Source organism: Hyaena hyaena, unplaced genomic scaffold, assembly GCF_003009895.1.
Source record: "Hyaena hyaena isolate Hyena2069 unplaced genomic scaffold, ASM300989v1 scaffold_486, whole genome shotgun sequence".
NCBI lineage: Eukaryota > Metazoa > Chordata > Mammalia > Carnivora > Hyaenidae > Hyaena > Hyaena hyaena.
In genome coordinates, this window is record NW_024081116.1 from 275,614 (window position 1) to 297,972 (window position 22,359).

General features: G+C 34.7%; 1 pseudogene; it reads left to right on the forward strand.

Annotated features, from left to right (window-relative positions):
- The window catches only part of LOC120246725, a 44,594-nt pseudogene extending 38,640 nt beyond the window's left edge, over positions 1-5,954 (forward strand).
- Positions 5,955-22,359: the final 16,405 nt, after the last annotated feature.

A 22,359-nucleotide genomic window follows, 5' to 3' on the forward strand; every position in this document is an offset into this window, starting at 1 on the left:
GTATGTTGAAGCGTTTTATTTGTACACTATAGTGACGAATGCCATGTCCTACAAATTACTTCAAAATGGAAGACAGTATTGACTTTTTATCACCAAGTAAACAAATGGAATGTGCTTGATATGTGGCTTGACCAAAAGGTTCAAATTAAGTGGGATGTTCTTAAATCTCTTTCATTGTCTTGCTGTGTCTGTCTCTTTGATTTCTTGGATCTGCTTTCCTCTGTGTTAGCTTAATTTTCAAGCAAGCTTTCTCCATGTGATGGAAATTCCCTACTATTTTTGTCCCCCTCTTTAATTTAAGAGTTAAATATTAGATATTTTGATTCTCCTGTAGCCATTCTTTGATTTTAAATGAAAAACAAGAAATCGGGAACTAATACGTTGGATACTAGGACACTGTCAGTTCAAAGGACAATGTATAGGGTAAGCTGCAAAGTTGGCTGCAATATAGCAGAATTGCCAGACCATAGGTGAATGCCCCTTCCCCACTTGCACATGCTCTCTCTCAAAAATAAATAAAAAATTTAGGGTAGGAAGCATATACAGTACCCCACATTATATTCTAGAACTCTGTTCTGCTATCTGTAACTGAAAGAGGAAAGAACAACTAAATCAGTAAATCAATTATTTATAAATAGCTAATTTAATGATAATATTTTTTAATTAATATAACCAATGACTGCTGCCTCTGACTTGGATATTCTTCTAGAAGTATTTCCTTGGGAAATTCCTTTATATGCTGAATCTCAAGATAAAAACTAATATAACACTTATCTAAACAAATAAACAAAACTATATAATACAAAGTTTTATAAGGGCAGAACTGATAGTTTCCTTTTCAATGTATCCACTCTTGAAGTGAGTGTGAACTTTTGACAGAATTTAGAAGAATGCTTTCCAAAATGATTTGTTGGCATTTTCGGCAGTTTTGTGTGAGTTTGCTCACTTTCCCATCCCTACCAATATTTGTGTTATCACATATTTTTAATTTAGCCTTAATAGGCATAAAGAAATATCATGTGTCCACACTAATTTACATTTGATTAACTGTTAGTGAGTGCATGCATATTTTCCTATTTATACTTTTTTCATTGAATGCTATTTAAGATATGGTGGAGAGATTTTTACAGAATGGACTTTTTCTGTCATCATATCTTGCACTCTCGACCACCTTGGCTGATTTCTAAAAGGCCTTTTCTTTGTGAAAAGCTGAAAGATCAGCTGGTGGAATAATGTGGTGGCATTCCCTCATTCATATATCTGATGGTTCCTTGGTTGCTGGCTGTTTGCTAGCCATATTGCTTCAGTTTTCAGAAAGAGCCTCATGAACTTGAACTTATTCTAATGGTAGTCTCAAGTTTTCAGAAGGCAAGCCTCACTTTTCAAGTTCATTTCAAGTCTCTCCTTGTGCTTTTTTTCAGGTTCTCACAGCCAAAGCAAGTGACACGGTCAAGCCCAGAATCATTGTGAGAAGGGACCTCCCAAATGCTTTCTGGAAGTTGTGAACAAATTAGAAGCCAATGTAGTGTTGATTTACCATAGTGAATAAGATGGAGACACCTTGAATAACATCTGCTTCACACAGGCCATCTGGAATGGGACTGAAGTGAAAATAATCTATACTGAAGGTGAACATATGAGATCATAGGTGATTATTACACTTTTAGGAGAACATATACTAGAAGACACCATAGTTTATCTACCCTCTTGCCTTGAATCTTTTCAGAGACTAAGGTCAGCAATTGAAGAAAACTTAGACTTACTGGACTTGTAACATCAATCTTGGAGCATATGTGAGTGCACTTTTTGTTTTTTCACAATAAGATAGAAACTCCAAACTAATATATTGGAGACATAAAAAGACTGCGTAAACATACCAGTGGTGTAAGGTGTGGACATCATTTATGTACCACTTCAAATACTCTCAGGCCCATCAGCCTATGGAATTTAGCTATTTCTTCTAGCTCAGGAGACTGCTGTGGCACAAGATTCAGTAGACTGGCCAAGGTCACATGGGTGTACCCCCAACACTTCTCTGCACCTCAGTCTGAATGGTGCTTCCTCTTTCCATCTGCCAGAGGAATCATGTTAATGTTGAGCTGTGACATTCAGAGACTACACATATGTAGCCTTGGAATACAGATAGATTGACGTATTTTAAAGTGGATATTTTAAATTTGAATACAAACTTGTTAAATCAAATGTCCTGTGCATTATCCAGTAAATCTCTGCTGGACTTCATTTGCCAAAACATTGGGTTACCTTTCTAAAGTATTGTAGTTGAACTTAAAAATATGGTTTTAAATCATATTGTATAACTCTTATAGTTTATAAAAACATACAGAATTACAGAAAGTCATTAAGAGTGCTGCATACAGTGCTGAGTAACAATGAAAAATTACACTAATTGCCTTTGTCATAACATAGTGATTTTTCAGTACAAATATATGTATAGGTGCAGGTATAATTTAAAAAGACTCTCATTATATTTTCTTTATTGACCTATTTTTAAAAAGTAAACATAAAAAGTAGATTGCATTCACTGGTTTAAGTAGAAGAGATGACAAAATGTTTTGCTTGAATCTCTGTTGTTAATCTTGGCTCTTATGTAATCATTTTACAGATGTAAGTATGTGTCTAAATCTTAAACACAACACCCTTTAAAAACACAACACCTTTCAAGTTTGCAAATACGAATTAAGGGCAAATTTAGCATTTTATTATTTCCACCATTGTCCCCAAATGTACCTTTTTTTTTTTTTTACTACTATGGTTAAAGGTGGGTGTCCTAAATTATTTGCATGTGATCAATTAATCTAAGACTACCTGCAAATGTAAAATTATTCATGATTTAAAAACAACTGACTAGCCATCTTAAGTAAAATAATAGCCCCGTAAATCAAATCACAAATGAATCACTGCCAACAATTAATTACAAGTTATTTAATTAAATGTATTTATTTAGAGGCCAAGTAAAAGAGAAATTTTGCATAGTAAAGAATTAAGATGGGGCGCCTGGGTGGCTTAGTCGGTTAAGCGTCTGACTTTCGCTTAGGTCATGATCTTGCGGTTCGTGGGTTCGAGCCCCGTGTCGGGCTCTGCGCTGACTGCCAGCTCAGAGCCTGGAGCCTATTTCAGTCTGTGACTCCCTCTCTCTCTGACCCTCCCCTGCTCACGCTGTCTCTCTCTCTCTCTCCTAGAAATAAATTAAAAAAAAAAAAGAATTAAGATTTAATTCATTCCTGTTTATCCACCTTCTTTCTTCACTTCACTCCTTTCTTCACTTAGATACTAAGTTCTTGGTAAAAGATCACATTTTTTCCTTTTCATTCTCCTCTTCCTCCCCCTCTTCCTCCCCCTCTTCCTCACCTTCCCACATCTCCTCTTCCTCGTCTTTTTCTTCCTCCTTCTGCTTTTCCTCCTTCACATTCTCCCCTTTTTCTTCCATTATTCACAGTGCCTGGCAAACATATATTTTTGTTAGATAAATGAACTTCCAGCTAAAAGCTTTGGAGGAACGAAGGCTGCCATGACACATACTACTTTAATTTCAATCTCATTTCCAAATCAGTTAGTATCATAATTAGTTAGCAATGATGCCAAACACAATTTTTGCTCCATAACCATTACTTTCATGTGTTTTTTTGTCTATAAATGAAGTAATCTCATCTAAAAATTAGGAAAAAATAGTTATAATTGTATATCCGATTTAAGAACAAAAAGGAAATTACACAATTCAAAATGCATTTTAAAAACATACTGCCAAACATAGTATGTCCTCCATAATTTCTTTTGAACAATGATTAAATGTCTTTTTGTTACTAAAGTACGTTAGGTATTAGTGACGATTGTGCCAGGAAGTATGAATCTTCTAACCTCTTAAATTTGCCAGCTAATATCTGCAAAAATTACGTCATTTTTACAAAGATAACTCAGCATATAGCTTGGAAAAAAACATACTTTGAAGCCAAAAACAACTACCACCTGCATTCATACATCTCTATAAAATTACAAATGGGAATTTTTTATGTTATGCTTTTATGTTACATTAATTATAACAAACACAACATATTGTGTTTATTATAAGCATAAATTTAAATTGGCAAAACCAAGGATAATGTCAGGGTATTATTACTAGGCTTAAATGTTATGACCTTCTACAGAGCATATATTCTTAATGAAAGACAGGAATAGAAGCCTGAAATATTAGAGAAAGTGAGTCAAATTTATATTTACTCATGCAACCCTCAAATAAAATAGATGGGACTTTAGTGAGGCCACTTAGAGAATATAATATGATTTCACATTTGAGGGATTCAGTAAACTGATGTCTGAGTCATCAAAAGAGGGAAAATTTTGATGAATCAACAGGTAGCAGTAAGGCACAACACAACATAAAGCTATGATAAATCATAAATCTGGGAAATGATTGTGCACAAAGAATGTATATGGATTTCCCATGGAGCAGAAGTGAACGAAACTTAAGAGAGAGCCAGAGGTGTCTGAACATTGAACATTGGAGAAAAAAATGGAAGTCTGATCAAAGTAAAAGGGAAGCAATCAAACAAAAAAGCACACTGCAATTCTAAGGGTCTGAGTAAGGAATAATTAAATATTCAGAAATAAAACCCCATTCATTCTCTTTTAAGAAAATGCATGAGAGAATTCGGTTTAAACATTGGTTAAATATAGAAAACATGAATTATATATCTGGTGAAAAATAAATGAAAAAATAAAAAAGAGAGAGAGAAATGAAGACTTTCCCATTAAAAGAGAGAGATGGGTGCCTGGGTGGCTCAGTCAGTTAAGCACCTGACTTTGGCTCAGGTCATGATCTGGCAAACGATTCATAGGTTATAGCCCTGCATCGGGCTCTGTGCTGACAGCTCAGAGCCTGGAGCCTGCTTTGGATTCTGTGTCTCCATCTCTCTCTGCCCTTTCCCCACCCCTCAAAAAGAAACATTAAAAGAAAGAGAGAGAGAATAAAATGTTGGTATCAAATATATTCTAAAAAAAAAATCTTCAGGCTGAACAAAATGTAACTAATTTAAATCTATAGGAAAGAAGAAGGACCCTCTAATTTATTTTAAAGTTAGAATTGTTTAAACCTATAATTATAGTAACTAGGGTTTGTGAAGAATAGAAAATAAAATGTAGATATAAAATATATGACAGTAATAAAAAAGAAAGGTGAAGAAATGAAACTCTATTAAAGTTGGTGCATGTTTCTAGATTTAAGGCTGAATTATTCTAAAGCAGTCTGTAATTAGCTCAGATGTATATTTAATCTATAGAATAACCACTAAGGGAAAAACAGTCAAAATACATAGCAAAGGAATCAACCATGCAAATACAATGATAGACACAAAAATATTTTCTTAACAAAATAAAAAGGCTGTGAAGAAGATTCAATGAGAATAAAAAGACAAATCAAATAGCAAAATGGCCCGCGGGTGCAGTGGCCCATAACAGGATGTCCCTCCGACCTGCTGGGCAACGCACGGCCATCTCCTGGCGAAGCATCACCAGGGCAAGCTGGCCCCCGCGGCCCTCGCCCTGGAGGACGAGGAAGGGGGACCCGGGAGTGCACCAGCCTGGGCAACCCTGCTCTTCATGTGATCCTTGGTGCTGCCATGGACGCGGACCCCTCGTGCCGGAGAGCAGCCTGCCCAGGGACAACCAGTGCCGCGTCTGCTGCCGCACTGTCCTCGGCAACCAGGGAGCCCCATGTGAAATCTGCCAGCCCGGGAGTCAGAGCCATAGGAGAAAGAGGTGCCGCGCCTGAACGCCCTGGAGGATCGCGTCTCCTGCTCTGGTCCCAGGGCCAGCGCCGCCGGGGAAGCCCAGGCAGAAGACGTCATCTGCATCAGTCCTGTGTCCCGTCGTCTACATGCTCAGGCAGGTGTGGCAGGACCTGGGGACACGTCACGCTGCCCGGCGCCGAGGTCTGCTGACTTCCGACCTGAGCAGACATTCCATGAGGGTCTTGGTGGTGGGTATTGTAAAATTAATAAAGTTCAGGACTTTTGTGTTAAAAACTACGTGTGTATATATTTGGGAAATATACATATGGTATATAAATATTTATATATTATCACAATTTGATGACTTTGAATGATACTACTGTTTTATGATCTAAAACTTTGTTAATTAGAAATTTGGGAGTTTCTTCTTTGAAAAAGTTGTCATAATTTACGATTGTATACATATTTGAGTGTATTTCTATTACCATATTTCTCCATTAAAAACAGCATAAAGCAGAAAGGGCTGTCTCTGGAGCTTCCACAAAGGCATATTGAGGATGTAATCTACATCAATTTTTACTGAGTGCTTATATTCATATTTGTTTAATATTTCTTGCATGAAGACATCTCTATTATACTTGGATTTGTACATACCTGCAAAAATTTCAGCCCCTTTTAAGAAAGAGAATGTGAATACGATGTCTTGATTCTGTTTGCCATTTACCTATTATATAACTATATACCCAACTTACCCAACTATATAACTACTATACCACAGTTTCTATACTGGAATAAAGGAGTCCACATTCTCTTCAACATAATATTACTACATGCTTACACAAAGTAAGCACTTGATAACTATATTGTGAAAAGATCTCATAAGAAAGGAGGATAGTTAGAATTTGGGGAGGGCACTGAATTTTCACTAATTTCTAAGCGAAACAGGTAATGGAAATGAGAATAAACTTCAGAACATGCTATATATTTATTCCATATTAAATACTCTAAGGTTTTTTTTTCTTTTTGTTCACAGTTAAAATTTTTCCCACAGTTCTCAAATTCCTGTATTTAAGTGTCTAAATAGATTTACCCAGTTGCATACCTACCCCTGTATTTGTGGGTTTTTATATTCCTTATTCATATATTCAAAATGTTATCACCTAGCAACTACTTGAAAGCCCCAGGCTCTGAGCCAATACATTCCACTAATGTACATCAACCTATTATACAATAACCAAGAAGAGAATATCCATTTCGCCCATGTGAGTTTGATAATCTATAAAATGCATATCTATGTGACAGTTATATACATCCCTAAGATTTTAAATGTAATTTCCTAGTTTAACCACGTATTTTAAATTCATGTCAACGAATTTATTCTGGTATATATCATAGCATATCATAAATACTTTTTTAACTGTCAAGACATAGAAATGTATTTACAATCATCGTTACACTAAGGGTAAATCCATGCATATTCTGGGATAGAAAAAATATTTTCACATTAAACATTTAGTAAAATTCCATTTATTTCAAAATAAAATTACTAATAACCAAAAATAACTAGTTGTGATTATAGTCCTAAAAATGTGATTAGTGAAAGAAGGGGGCTCCAATAAAGGATACACCCGCAATAGCTTTATAGATACTTGCAGAAATATCTTATACCAGGAAGAACAGCAAAATGGAAGTCAGAATCACATTTCCTTGGGGAAATATGGAAGATACCCGGATGATAGCAGCTAGTGTTTCTACTAAGCAAAGAAAAATAGTAATACAATAATGACATATCCAAAGGTATATTCATATAGCAGTTTAAAGTATGCAACAGACTACACATTACTTGACTTGGTTTACATAATAACTTTATAGAAGGACAAGATAGTTATTTTCATTACTCCTTAAAAGAGATGGAAAAGAGCCATTTTTCAAGTTATTGTAGGTAAAACTTTAAGCCCAAATTGGATCAAATAACTATACGCCTGTCAAAAATCCTCACAGTTCTTTTTGTGTGGCCCCGCAGGCTGCGTGCAGACATGATCTAAGCTCTTGGAACCTTGAGCTTGGTGCACCCTCAGCTTTCCGAACTGGGATTCCCTGCTCCCCCAGCATGTTATTTTCACAAAATGCCATTGCTACACAGGTTCCTCTAGACTGTGATGGTTTCTCAGCCTTTCGTGTTTTTTGATGACTTCAGCAGTTGTGAAGAATAGTGATGCAGTATTTTGTAGAATGTCTCTTGTTTGAGACTTGTTTGATGTGTTTCTTATGGTTAAACTGGGAGTTATGGGTTCTGTGGAGGAAGATCACAGACACTAGAGACCCTCCTCATCACATCTAATCAAGGGCACCTGGCATCAACAGGCCATCACACTGCATATTAACCTGGATCACCTAGTTGAGTGTTTGTCACACTGCTCCACTCTGAAGTTATTAGTTTCTTCCCTTTCCTTACTGTACACTTTGGAAAGAAGTCACTATGCACAACCAGCACTTGCGGGGGAGGAAGTTATGCTGTACCTCTTTGAGGCCAAGTATTTATAAAATTGTTTGTAATTCTGCATGGGAGGTCTTCTCTCCTATCTATTTATTGTCCTCTCTCTCTCTCTCTTTCTCTCTCTCTCTGTCTCTGTCTCTCTCTCTCTCTCTCACACACATACACACACACACACACACACACACACACACACACTCACATCTGTCCTATGTATCTATTGTCATCTCTCTATCATCTATAGATCCATCATCAACCTTCTATCATAAATAATCTATTATCTATTTAAGCATATATTTGTGTTATGTGGACCCACAGACATTTACTTTGTATTTGGGGCTATGTTATTTACCTTTTCCTCAAATTGTTCCTGCTCTGGCCATTGGGAGCTCGTTCGGTTGCAAATGATGCTCCTGTGACATCCACAATTACTGTGGCTTTCTGAACACTTCTTCACTTTCTGGCACTGCAATACACTCCATGTTCATTTTGTATATTCCTTGCCCCAGCCTGAGAATCAACTATTTCTTCAGGAAGTCGTGGTTTCTTTTCATTGCTGAATGGTATTAGAAAACATGATCTAGGGGTTAGTTGCATTGATTGCTACTATAATGTCATTGCTCTGAGCCTTCTCAGATGACATAATAAGTATGTACATGTCTGTCATTCACATATGTATAAATATTTCCATATGTCTATATCTGTATTTATATTAAGCTCAGCTTGAGTTCATATTGATATTTCTCATCTAATCCAGGACTACATGGACAATTCTAGCCCTCTCCCTTGCTCATCTGTAATTCTTGACTCCAATAATGAGAAAATGAGAAACCTGACTCTCACCACTCATCATCTTTAATTTAAAGATGAACAATCTTAATTAATTGTTCAATTCCAGCATATTCAGTTTCAGAATTATAATTCATATCCCCATGGGAAAGAACTTTACCAAGTAGGATACTACAGTGTGTTTAGAAATGGTGCCTTTTGTCATTTGTCTTAGTTTTATTCATCGCCAGAGTTGTTTAAGTCAGATTCTTTTCCTCCACCCTTGCATCCATATCTTTGTGTGGCTTGACAACTCATTATTTTTTCTTATCACTGAATAGTATTTAAATGCACAAATGTATCACAATCTGTTTATCCATTCACCTATTTAACTGCATCTTAACTACTATTACTTTAGGGAAATTTTAAATAAAATTGTTTTAAATATGTGTGTGCAGCTTTTACATGCACATATAATTTCAAATCAGTTAGGTAAATACCCGGGAGCATTCTTGCTAGGCAGTATGATGAGACTACTTTGAAGATTTTGAAGTGCACAAGACAGTGTCATAAAACCAACAATTATCCTGTCCAAAATGCCAATAATGATTCATTGAGAAAAATTTATAACCATTCTGTTTCCCTTAAAAAAATATTTCATGATCTACTGTGTTTAGAATAGTAAAAATCCCAACTTTTTGTGATAGTTACAGAACTGATATAATTTTTGTGAAATATATTGCTCATCCCGGATATGGGAAAATCAGACAAACATACATGCCCACACTGAATCTGAACAGCAGTCTTAAAATCATACATTACAAATTGAGGCTTATTTTCCTCATTTATACTGCTGATGACTATAAGTATAAGCATAATGCTTACCGTGGCATAATAACATCTGTTTTGAAAATAAACATCTATGGTCATGCATTGTGAAAATGGCACTGTCTTTGCAAAAACAAACAAACATGTTTTCCAATTCTTTGATATCTATCAATTTGATATACGGTTCCTTGGCTTAACCACTGTCACACGGCTATAGATTAATGTACACCTGAATCTTTTATTCTGTGTACAGCCTAAAGGGATAGTTGAACATAGGTTTTCCTCACACGAGAAAGAAAAAAGCTTTTGTGAAATACACGCTACTTATTTTTAACATCCCTTCAACTAATCAAAGTAGACTTCTAGGTTATTATGTGTAGTCATTGTATAGCCACAGGCTTTCATATATCAGTTTCACTCCACATACCACTGTGTTATTTTACGCAAGTCCAGTTTGTAATTGTACCTGCATTTTAGTATTCTATTTTGTTTCACCTACTTTTCTACCTGATCTTTCCCTTGCCTGGAAAGATGTTATAACTTTTGTCTTTGGCAGGCTCATTATAGCTGCTAAAAAACTTAATCTTCTTCTGTAATAAACTATCTTTATTTTTTCTCCTCTGAAGAGATATCTGCATGTATGTCAACTGAGTAGAGATCTAAATACTTCGAAGCAAGCCTCTGTACTGGTGAATAACTCAACAATCTAAGCTATATTTGAGATAATCTTTGAATATGGGTTGTAAAAATATTTTAAGTATCCTTGGGGAAAATTATAGGCCACACTATATGGGAAAAAATATCAAATATTGTCACAATATTCTGTATAGCAGAAGAGTTGGAAAGGTAAGAAATTTATGAATAATTATTCACAGTTTTATAATGTTAAAATAAAACCTTTAACTCAATTTCTGATTAATCAATATGCAAAAGCACTTGAATCACTATTCAGACATGTGTTGAATTTGGAATAACTTCTAAGGAGATATTAGAGTGCCATATACAGTAATCAGAGAGTCCATCATCTACTAAACTTCACTGATAATTTTCACTAATAATTATAGAAAATTCTAAGTGTCATGGGTTCAATAGCAACTCTTAAAGAAACTTGTTTACACATAATTTTGGTTGCAGATTATTACTTAGTTTTAATGATTATTATATTTTGAGAAAATTCAAAACTTAAGAAAACCAATAATAATGATATGTTCTCATAATGAGTATTCAATAACGATGAGTGTTCACTCACAGTACTTAAATTAAAATTTAAATTTAGTAATCTTTAGTCATCCTCAAGCACTATTAGAATCAGAACATTATTCCAATTTAAACAATATTTAAGTGGTTAGGAGAAGATTTAACAGCATGAATAATATTTACTTGATCTTAAAAGAGTGGAAAAATATACAATCAGGATAATATAATCAAAGACATGTAGATGAAACTGCAGTAACTAATATTAATTTTTTCTTGAGTGCACTTTGTATAGACACAATCTTAAAAGATTCTGGGCCTCAGCTATTCAAGTATCAAAGACTCCTGGTACTTGACAAATGAGTCCAGGAAACCCTTCTTTACAATCTAAAGTTTTTATTTATTATTTGATTCAAGAGCACATATTCAATTAAATTGAATATGTTAATTGTAACAGATTTCATTCTGACATACAACAGGATCTTTACCACATAAGTAGAAGCAATGTAATCATTCATTTGGCAATTAAACTAGTAGTCTTGTTTGATGATCCGTGTCATTGGAAAGGTATTTTTTGTCACCATAGCTATTCATTACCCTTGAGTTTAGAAGGGCTATTATTTTCCATTTTCTTTATAATATTTCTTGATTTCATAAGGTTTCATAGAGAAACAACTCCATAGTGATTTTCAACAACAAATTATTAAATTTCAAGGGATATTTTTATATCCTTTAAAACTGGCAGGCAGCCTATGATGAAGTGTAGTTCCAGATTTGAAAGCTGCTTAAGTTAGATTGAAAATATCCACGTAATAAATAATCATTTGATTTGAATAGGAGCAGAAGCATAGTCTTAACATTGTTATTTCAGGTGATCTGTGACTGTCCGAATTCCTCAGTTAAAAGACGAACGAATTAGTGGTTTTATATTGCCAAGACATTTATGCATACATAGGATAATCCATATACACATATTTAAGTGATGTGTTGCCCATTAAAGTTTTGAATTATATGGAATGACATCTTAAAGGAAATTAGAAATTAAAAGATTTGATGCTATTATGTCATAACACAATATTGAATTTTATGAGATAAAATTTAAGAATTTCTAAAAGTCATAGTATTTATAATACCATGAAGGTTGTTTCATTCTTTCTGAAGAACTCAAAATATTCACTAGAAAAACCTATAAAATAGTTGCCAAACTCATGTGATGTTTGTGCTATATTGTTATATTGCCACTTCAGATTACAGTACAGCCAAATAATGATGTTTAGGCAAACCTTTAGTCACCTCGTAGATCATTTTTGGCAGTATGGCTAATAAATATAAATAATTCAAATGAAACCCTCAGTGAAATTAGTGACTGGAGAAAAAGTTGCTAATTGCAATTAAATAGAAATATTTCATGTTGACAGTGAATATTTTTCAAAGTCAGTGAGAGGGGTGCCTGGGTGGCTCAGTGGGTTAAACGTCCGACTTCGGCTCAGATCATGATCTTACAGTTCGTGGGTTCAAGCCCCACGTCAGGCTCTGTACTGACAGCCTGCTTCGGATTCTGTGTCTCCCTCTCTCTCTGACCCTCCCCTGCTCACGCTGTCTCTCTCTCTCTCAGAAATAATCAAAAACACTTAAAAATTGAAAAAAAAAGAAAGTCAGTGATATTTTTTTTTTATTAATTTAGTATGTTTTCTCATAGCAGTTTAGTGATAGTAAGAGTCTCATGCTCTACAGACTGAGCTGGCCGGGGGCCGCTAAGTGATAGTAAATCCACACAGGGTGGATTTTATGACTTGAGATCATAACCTGAGCTGAAACTGAGTCAGATGATCAACTGACTGAGCCACCCAGATGCCTCTAATATTTTAATTATTAAAATAGCTCTTTACTGCCCAATAAAAACTAATTACTCCTTAAATGTCAATATTTTATCATTGGAGAAAATTAACAATGTCAATTTATTACCTCACATTTTAATAAAGTGATACATTGTATTGTGAAATATAAGATAATTGGAGTTTGTGTTCACCTTTATCAATGGAGAGTGGAAATTATCTATAGAATAAAAAATAGCATACAGAAATGCTTGGGAACATGGTAAGCATCGATGGTAAATGGAGAGCCAGTTCCTCTATTACATGCGTTGCTCTTGGCTAACATGTTGAAGTAAAAGATTGAAGTTAAATTTGCCGAACTTCAGGGGCAGGACTACCTATTTAATTGATAAATCTTGGTATACTTACCTTTAACTATGCAGATGTTTACACACATGAAGACTTCAGCCTAAGCACAGTGTTCAGCCAGTCTTCTCTTCTTTTACTTTGCCTCTCACAGTTAAAATTATATCTAATTTCTTGAGAGTAAAGACACTTTTTTTTTCTTGAGATCACAGTTTTCCAAGACACTGGGTTATTTCATTAGCTATGAGTTTTGCACTTGCAAATTCATTTAGTAATGTTTGTTCATTTTAAAATTTTACTTGTTGAGGGGGGTTCTTTGAGGGTTCTATATCTGTCTACTTGTATCAATTTATTTCATGGTTTGAGAGATGCTTTCACTCAGGTCCACAGATCACTGAAGATAACACCAAATTTCTTTATGCCTTAGTGCTCTAGTTTGTTGAAATTGCAAATTATGTCTCCGATGCAGTCCTTGAGCCAGAAAGCAATTTCACACTGGTCTCATATCTGAGGCTGCTTTGTTCCCACTAACTGCATTTCAGTCATAGAATTCAATAACAACTCCAAAAAGAGGCAATATCACAATTTTCATTAAGGGATGAAGAAACCTTGCACAAATTCCAGTTTTTACTGGCAAGCTCCACTCCATGTGCTGCAATCAGCGCTTTAGCCTCTGTTTCTTTGCAGGAATTGAAATCTGACCTATTCTCATGTAGACTGTGTCTCAGTGCGTGTAGGCAAATGAAGGTGGTCCCATTTACTACTTTGTTTTTGTTTTAGTGTTATATTTATTTATCTAATAAGAAAGACCCAATTTAACATAACCTAACAAGAAACTTGAATATATTAAATTAAACCTGAATAAATTAAATGAACTTTAATTTATTTATTTTGAGAGGGCACAAGCAGTTGCGGCTACTAGAGAGGAGGACAGAGGCTCTGAAGCCGGCTCTGCACTGACAGCATAGAGCCTGATGTGGGGCTGAACTCACGAACTGTGAGATCTATGACCTGAGCTCAAGTCAGATGTTCAACTTACTGAGCTACCTAGGTGCCCCTATTACTTTGTTTTCATGTTTTTTGGGTGTCTGTATCTATATCAGTTCCCTCATGCACTCACACAAATAATATGTATATAATATTTATTCTTTTTCTAATACATGCATTAAGTGCTGTGTGTTTCCTTCAAATAAATGTGTTAGGCACTTGGGACAAATTTTGAAATGTTATGTGTTCATTGTCACTCAATACAAAATTCTTTGTAATCATCACTTTAGTATGTTCTTTGGTGTATTGGTTATTTGAAAATGCGTTATTTATTTTCTAATTACTTGGAAGTTTTTCAGATATCCTTTTTGGTACTGGTTTCTAAGGTACTTTAATGAGGTCAAAGGGCATGATATATATAATTCAAAACTTTAAAATTTTAATTTATTGAAACTTGGTTTACGGCCCAGAAGAAATTCTGGCTTGATGTTCCAGATCCAGATGCACTTATAAATAATGTATATTCTATGACTGTTGAGGTAATTTTTATATAAATGTCATTAGTTCAAGTTGGATAATAGTGTTAATGAGTATTCTATATCCTTATTGACGATATATCTACTTGTTCTATCAATTGGAGGATAGAGGCACCGAAATCTCCAGCTATGTTTGTGGATTTGCCTCTCCTTTTCTGTTGTGGGTTAAATAGAGGCCCCCAAATATACATTCATGCCCTCTGCACCTGAACTCATGAAAATGACCTTAACAGGAAAAAGCATCTTTGGGTAATTAATTTAAATACCTTGAGATGAGAACATCTTGGATTACCTAGGTGAGCCCTAAATCCAATGACAGATGTCTTTCAAGAAAAAGGCAGAGGGATATTTGACATACAAACACACCAAAAAGAAGTCTAGAGACAGAGATTGGAGATATGTTACCACAAGGCAAAGAATGCCTTGAGCCACCAAATGGAAGAACCAATGAAAGATACTTCCTTAGAGTCCTTGAGTTTGGAACTCTGGCCTCTAGAATGTAGAAAGAAGAAAACATTTGGTGTTCAACCATGCAGTTAGTTGTAATTTGATACAGCAGCCCTAGAAAACTAATGAACTCTTTTTGCCATTCAATCAGTTTTTGCTACCTGTACTTTGGACATTTATTTTTAAAATTTTTTTAATGTTTATTTATTTCTGAAAGAGCATGAGTGGGGGAGGGGCAGAGAGACAGGGGGACACTGAATCCAAAGCAGGCTCCAGGCTCTGAGCTGTCAGCACAAAGCCCAATGCAGGGCTTGAATCCATGACCTGCAAGATCACGACCTGAGCCAAAGTCAGACCTTACCAACTGAGCCACCTAGGCAGCCATGCTGTTGTTATCCATTCATCACCTGATGGACAGTTGGGCTGCTTCCATAATTTAGTTATCATAAATAATGCTGATATAAATAAAGACATGTATTCCTTTGAATCAGTATTTTTGTATTTTTGGGTAAATACCCAGTAGTGTAATCACTGGATCCTTTAAGACATTCTTTATGTATTTGGAAATCATTCCTTTATCAGATATATTTTTTGCAAGTAATTTCTCTTACTCTGTGGCTTTTCTTTTCATTCTCTTAAATCACACCAATTTTCTACTTACAGTTTTTATACTTCTTATGATATTTCATCAGTAATTTCTCTGGTAGTTAAATGATAGATCTTTTATTAATGATTGTGATTACAAGTCTAGTCTCATTTTTTCAACTTATTTTATTAAAGTCAAAGGTACTTAACCCAGATAACGTCCCAATATCTCAGTTAGCAACCGTCCATATTACAATGACTGTGCTAGAATGGTTGTATGTTGGAACTCTGTATACTTGATTATCTATACAGTATTTGCATCTTCATATAGAAGTTAAGGATAGATAATAAAGGTCACTATTATTCAACAGATAAACTATTAGTGAGAGATTTTCTCTTCTTTATCTTATGAGCTATAGGATGTACCATTTCCAAATGGTTTTATATTCTCTTATAATGTTAATTGAGCTTTAATTAAACATATAAATTTAGCAATTATTTGATTTTAATATAAAAATATGCTTATTCATGAAGGAATAAATGTTACAGCTTTTTTACAGCTGTATTTAATTTGAAAATTAAGCAGGCACATAAGGAGCACATTTTGGACCATTTCATTTCTGCTTTATATAATTAGGTATAATATAATTTTCCATGTTTAGCTATGATTCAACATTTTTTTCATAAAATTGCCTGAAGTTCTAATAGTGCTGATCATATAAATTTTATAAAATTATAGCCCAATATATTCTCTAAATGTGGGCTGAATTACATATAAATTTAAGTGTGCAATGATGGTTTTTCTTTCTTAGTAACCTAAGAAAGACAAAGTCTGGTTTATCTTACAATTCTACCAACTTTATTCAAGTGCCAATTAAAAAGGGAGCGTTAAAAAAAATCCTTAAAAGCCGCTTCAGCCTTAAAGATATTTAAGTAAGCATTTTAATCTCATTCTTAATTTTATTCACATTAGATAATTGTGCTACTTGGGTCTTTTAAAAATCTGATAACTAAAAGTAAAAAATAACTTTCAAGCAGTATTTTAAAAAATTTTAATGTTAATTTATTCTTGAGAGAGAAAGAGAGAGAGAATGAAAGGGGGAGCTGAAGAGAGAGACAGAGACACAGAATCCAAAGCAAGCTCCAGGTTCTGAGCTGTCAGCACAGAGTCTGAAGCAGGGCTCAAACTCACAGACCACGAGATCACGACCTGAGCCGAGTTCAAAAGTCAGACGCTTAACTGACGGAGCCACCCAGGCACCCCTAACTTTCAAGAAATATTGACAAATATTGGTATCTTTCAAGATTGGTTGTTAAACGAGATATTTTACATCTTTTCCATGTAGTCAGATGAGATTAAATATTATCCCCTTTGAAGCTCTACACGCTTCCTATTTAAGCAATTAATACTTTGGCATAAAATTAGTGCTATAAGCTACAATGTGAAATTAGGGTACATGATTTGGCAGGTTAGGTTTCTGATGCTAGGTCAAATAATGACATCTGAATAAGATAATAAAGATCAGGTAATTATGGTATAGAAAAGTAGGGAGAGGGTGGAATGGACAGGTGTTAAAGTGGCACATAAGTTTCTATGGTCTGGAGTTGGCTCACTGTGTAATCCCCTCTCATGGACTGAAGGCTTTCCTTTCATCAACTACACAGCTTTGATGGGATTTAAGAGACTACAAATGGGATTCCATAAGCAATAGTGCCTGTCTTGGCTGTTTCTTTGTTTCTGGCTTTGACGAAACTGACGATAGGAGTCCTACAGCTAAACGCAGCTAAGACATTCAAAATTCTTTCAAAGTAAAGAAATCTGAAATAGTGATATCCCTATATTATTCCTTACTTAAGGAGTCCATCTTTTTTAATCTAGAATATTCCAAAACTTTCAGTGACCATCTACATCCTTGGGTCTTATTGCAAGTCGCTATAAAGGTCATTAGACCTGCCTGTAAAATTTGATTCCAGACAAGTTCTAACTTTGTTTCAGATGGAAAAACACTTCAGCTGATTTCTAAATTGAAGATGATGACGGATTTAAAGTAGGAGTTCTTAGAGTCTATTAAGATGACTTTTTTTTTTTGCCATGTACTTTATTGAACTTTTCTTTTTTAAGCTTGTGGAGGCCTGCATCAGCAAGCTGTATTTGATTTATCAGCTGTATTTGATTTCTTCTACTTTTTTTCCTAACAACTTGTATCCTGGTATATAGTTTTTCTATGATGGCCAGAAAATTCATTCAGGAAAGTTGAGTTCTGTCTACTGATTTTTCCTCCTAATGTACTTAAAGGTAACCACATTCAAAATTAAGTGCAAAAATTCCCAGTACTTTCTTATACTTTCTAGCCAATATACTTATTTTTATAATATGAATTCCCTCTATTAAGAAATCCTAATACTTTTGATTTTTTTATTGCCATCTTTCTATTGAGGAAGCTTTCCAATAGGGAGCTCCCGGAGTCTGAAGTGCTGGCCAGAGCGGTCCTAAGACATTGTGATGGAGAATGACACTGAGACCCTGTACATAAACACATGAATCAAGAGATTCCCTTACTTGGCTCTGAATGTAGCTCAAAATCGCATAAAACAAGAACAGAGTTGGAGGCAGCTATTCTGGTGCCTGTCAACTGTCACTAATGAATAGAAGTGAAAACATCGCACATCAGTATTCTGTATCACAGCTGCACTGTAAAGAATCTGAACACAGACCTGGCTTAGAAAAAAATACTTACACATACAAAATAAGTACAAAAATCTTTTCTCATTTCATTTTTTCTTACATACATATTAGGCTGTGCCTCAGAAGTTTAAAGTCTAAGTGCACCAAATTACATTTTAAAGATCCCTTAACTCACATGCTGGGGTCCATGTGGCCAGGGTTTTACTAAATTCTGTGCATAATTCATGTGTGACTAATGATTTGGTGTGTGCAGACTTGTGTATACAAATCAGTTCTTTATCTATCTAAAACCAGCTACTCACCTTGTATTAAACCCTGGCATAGTATCTACTGACTTTTTGCTGTGATATGCTAACTATACTAACTGTGCGCTTACCTGATTCTAAAGATTCAACCTTACTCTAGACATCAAACAATCCATAATATGTGCATCTGAGTTTAAATTCAACATGACTGTTACTAAATTTATCATCTTTGTTCCTAAACCATTTAACTTTATAGTTCTTATTTTAGTTAATCCTTTTTAAATCTCTTTCTCAAGATTTTTTAACCTAATATTGATTTTATTCCAAATTATCACTCAAAACTCTACAAAATTTCCCTTCAGATAAGATTATGCCCTTGTAAATCGTATAGCATAAAGATAGCAAAGCAATAGTATGTTTTCTTTGTTTCAAAAGGACTGAACTAATTCTACCACATTCCTCAATCTAGACTCATAAATCCGCCCTGGAACAAGATAAGATGGGGAGAGGCTGGGGACACGTGAGAGGTGTAAAGGGAAAAGACTCCTCTTAAAAGCAGTAAAAATTTCACTATCTCTTTCAGGGCAATTGAAACAGATATTCATTAATTATAGTAATAAAACATTCCCATTCTAAATATTTTATTTAATAGAAATTAAAATGAGTACATAATTATACAGGAAGAATGCTAGTATACAAATTACAATGGTTTGAATGGCTGAAGTTTAGGAAATAAACAACTTAGGGACACAGAAGAAAGATTTCAGATATAGACTTGTATTAAAAACAGAGTGATCAATTATCTAAAAAGAAATAAAGACAGAAAGAAATAAAGAATAAGTTTACACTGGGTTCTACTCCTGACACCAATACTACATTATATGTTAACTTGCTTGAATCAAAATAAATTTAAAAATATAAGTTCAAAGTTTAAAATGCACAAATCTGACAAAGAGTTAAAAGTCTCTACTGGCATAACTAAATGGATAATAATACTATTACCTAACAAGAGGAAAATTAGAAAGAGTGGTTTGGGATAAAAGTGATAACTTCAACTTGGTTTTGTTCAATTTGCATTAGTTACAAAAAGTTCAGTTGGAAAAAATGAATAAATAGAGCAGTTTGAAATGATTTAGTGTAGAGATAAAAGTAGTGCGGAGAAGTAAAGGACAAAGAATAGATTATTTATTTTTGGAGCTTATCTGCATTTAAGAAAAAAAGAAAAATAAATAATATTCTTAGAGCAAGCTTTCCTAATGTTCAGTTTTGGAAATATAATATATGCTATACAATTGGCATTAAAGTTATTTGAGAAGATAAGAGTATCATAAAATCAGTGACCTCAAAAAATAATACTGAATTTTGAATATTGAAAATTCATTTGACACTATTTAGGAAAGATTAATGATTATGAACAATGGCTGTTTGTGGTCAAATAGTACTTCCTATTTTATTCCCTGAAGAACTTTATTCCAGCTAATTAATCAATCCAAACATTAATTTTTCTTTTCAAAATAGATTAAAAACAAACAGACAAACAAAAAACCTTCTTAACTCCATTTCTACCTCATAGAAATTAAATGAGATAAGCATTGTAAAATAATTAGTACCATACTGGTATATTATATTAAGTGTTGAATAATTGTTAGCTTTTTAAAAAAAACCTGCGATTTATAAAGTCTTACATAAATTCCATTAAACTAATTGTAGAAAAACATTATAAGTATTAGGTACCTTTCATCTCATGGTATCTGATTCTATGGAGAATTCAGAAATAAACAAAAAGTGAGTCTCACTTTTAACTGGTTAGTAAACACAGGTCAAACATCTATATTTTGATTCATGCCTGTCCAGGGAGGTATACACTTAGGCCATGACCTGAATGACCAGAAGGATATGGCTTTGTAAAACCTGGAAGAAGCATTTTAGTCTCAGGTCTGAAACAATTCTGGGCTATATGTGGACATTCAAGCTTGAAGTAGCTGAAGCATAGTGAGCAATTGGGATAGAAATCTAAGCTGAAGTTGAAAGATAAGTCACAGGGACAGGTCATGTGGAGCTTTGTAGTTTAGAGTAAAAAACTACCATGTTAACTCCACTCTATTTAACTGGTAAATTTTAAACACCAGTAACATAAGAAAATAATTTATTGCTAAAATTATCTGGTAAGAGAAAAGAAAATAATTGGAGCTGATTTATGCTTGTAAAAGCTCACACTGGATATTGAGAACAGACTGTACGGAAGTAAGAATAGTGGTCAGATGCTATTTGCGTCAGTCCTGGCAAGAAGTTATTATAGCCTGGTCCACTGTGGTGGCAAAGACAATGGAAAAATGTGTATATATTTGGTATATATTTTGGAGGCTGATTGGATATGGTGCCTGGAGACAGAGGGAGGGGGAAAATATGGCACAAATTAAATGATCAATGATATTTATATCTTGAATAAAAGAATGAGGGGGTCAAAGATTAATCGTAGGGCTGAGGCTTGACCAACTGAAGAAAACTGACACCATTTAGTGATATAAGACATTCTGAGGAAGCAATATTTTAGAAGCTTGCACTTTTGGTATGTTAATTTTGGATTGTCTGTTAGAAATACAGATAACAATGGGGCGCCTGGGTGGCTTAGTCGGTTAAGCATCCGACTTTCGCTTAGGTCATGATCTCGCGGTTCGTGGGTTCGAGCCCCGTGTCGGGCTCTGTGCTGACTGCCGGCTCAGAGCCTGGAGCCTGTTTCAGTCTGTGTCTCCCTCTCTCTCTGACCCTCCCCTGCTCACGCTGTCTCTCTCTCTCCTAGAAATAAATAAAAGAATATTTAAAAAAAAAAAATACAGAAAGCAATGTCAAGCAAGTGATATAAGTATGTAGTGTAGGAGTGAATTCAGGATTTCAAATGACAACATTTTAATAATTGGCATCTTGTTAGATAGGATTGAAGTATGGGATTGGCACGTGGGTCCATAGAGAGTAGCTGGAGGACAGAGTATATGGAGAGGACAGACCACTAACAGGCAGATATTGCAGGTGGGATGTGAATAACTCTCAATGTCTAACTCCCAAGAGGACACAACTCACTTCTAAAAGACAAACAAGGACCAAGGAGTGTAACAGGCTGTTTTCAGTCTTCTTGGTTAGTAAAATTGACTTCAGGTGCTTCACTTGAAGTGTTTAAGGAATAAGAATCAAACACTCAACTCTTTAGGAGAAATAAAGAATTCCTAAGGGATTATCTCTGCTACTTATCTGTCACCTGATTGGTGGCACTATACTCAACACCAGTTGACCAGCATATTGGGATTTTGGCCAGTTCTACATCTTGGATGCACTTACCACAACTTACAAAGCTCGCGATTAGTCTACTTGAACAAGTTTCAAAATGATTGTTGCAGTGAACGTTTTGAAGAAAGATCTTTCTCATCATTGGAAAAACGGAATAGTGTTTTTCTTAGGACAATTCCAGTTACTAAATGACAAATTTACTTAACCAATCAGTAGACAAAAATTGTATGCTTGCTAATATAGCTCTATTTTTGGTTTCAATGTATTTAATGCTTCTTCCCTAAAAACAGACTTTTTTTTCAACTCCTGTTTAATCAATGTTCTTTGTTGTTCAATCATACCTACAATCCATCTCCCAGTAGTTCTTGTCACTTCAAATAGGT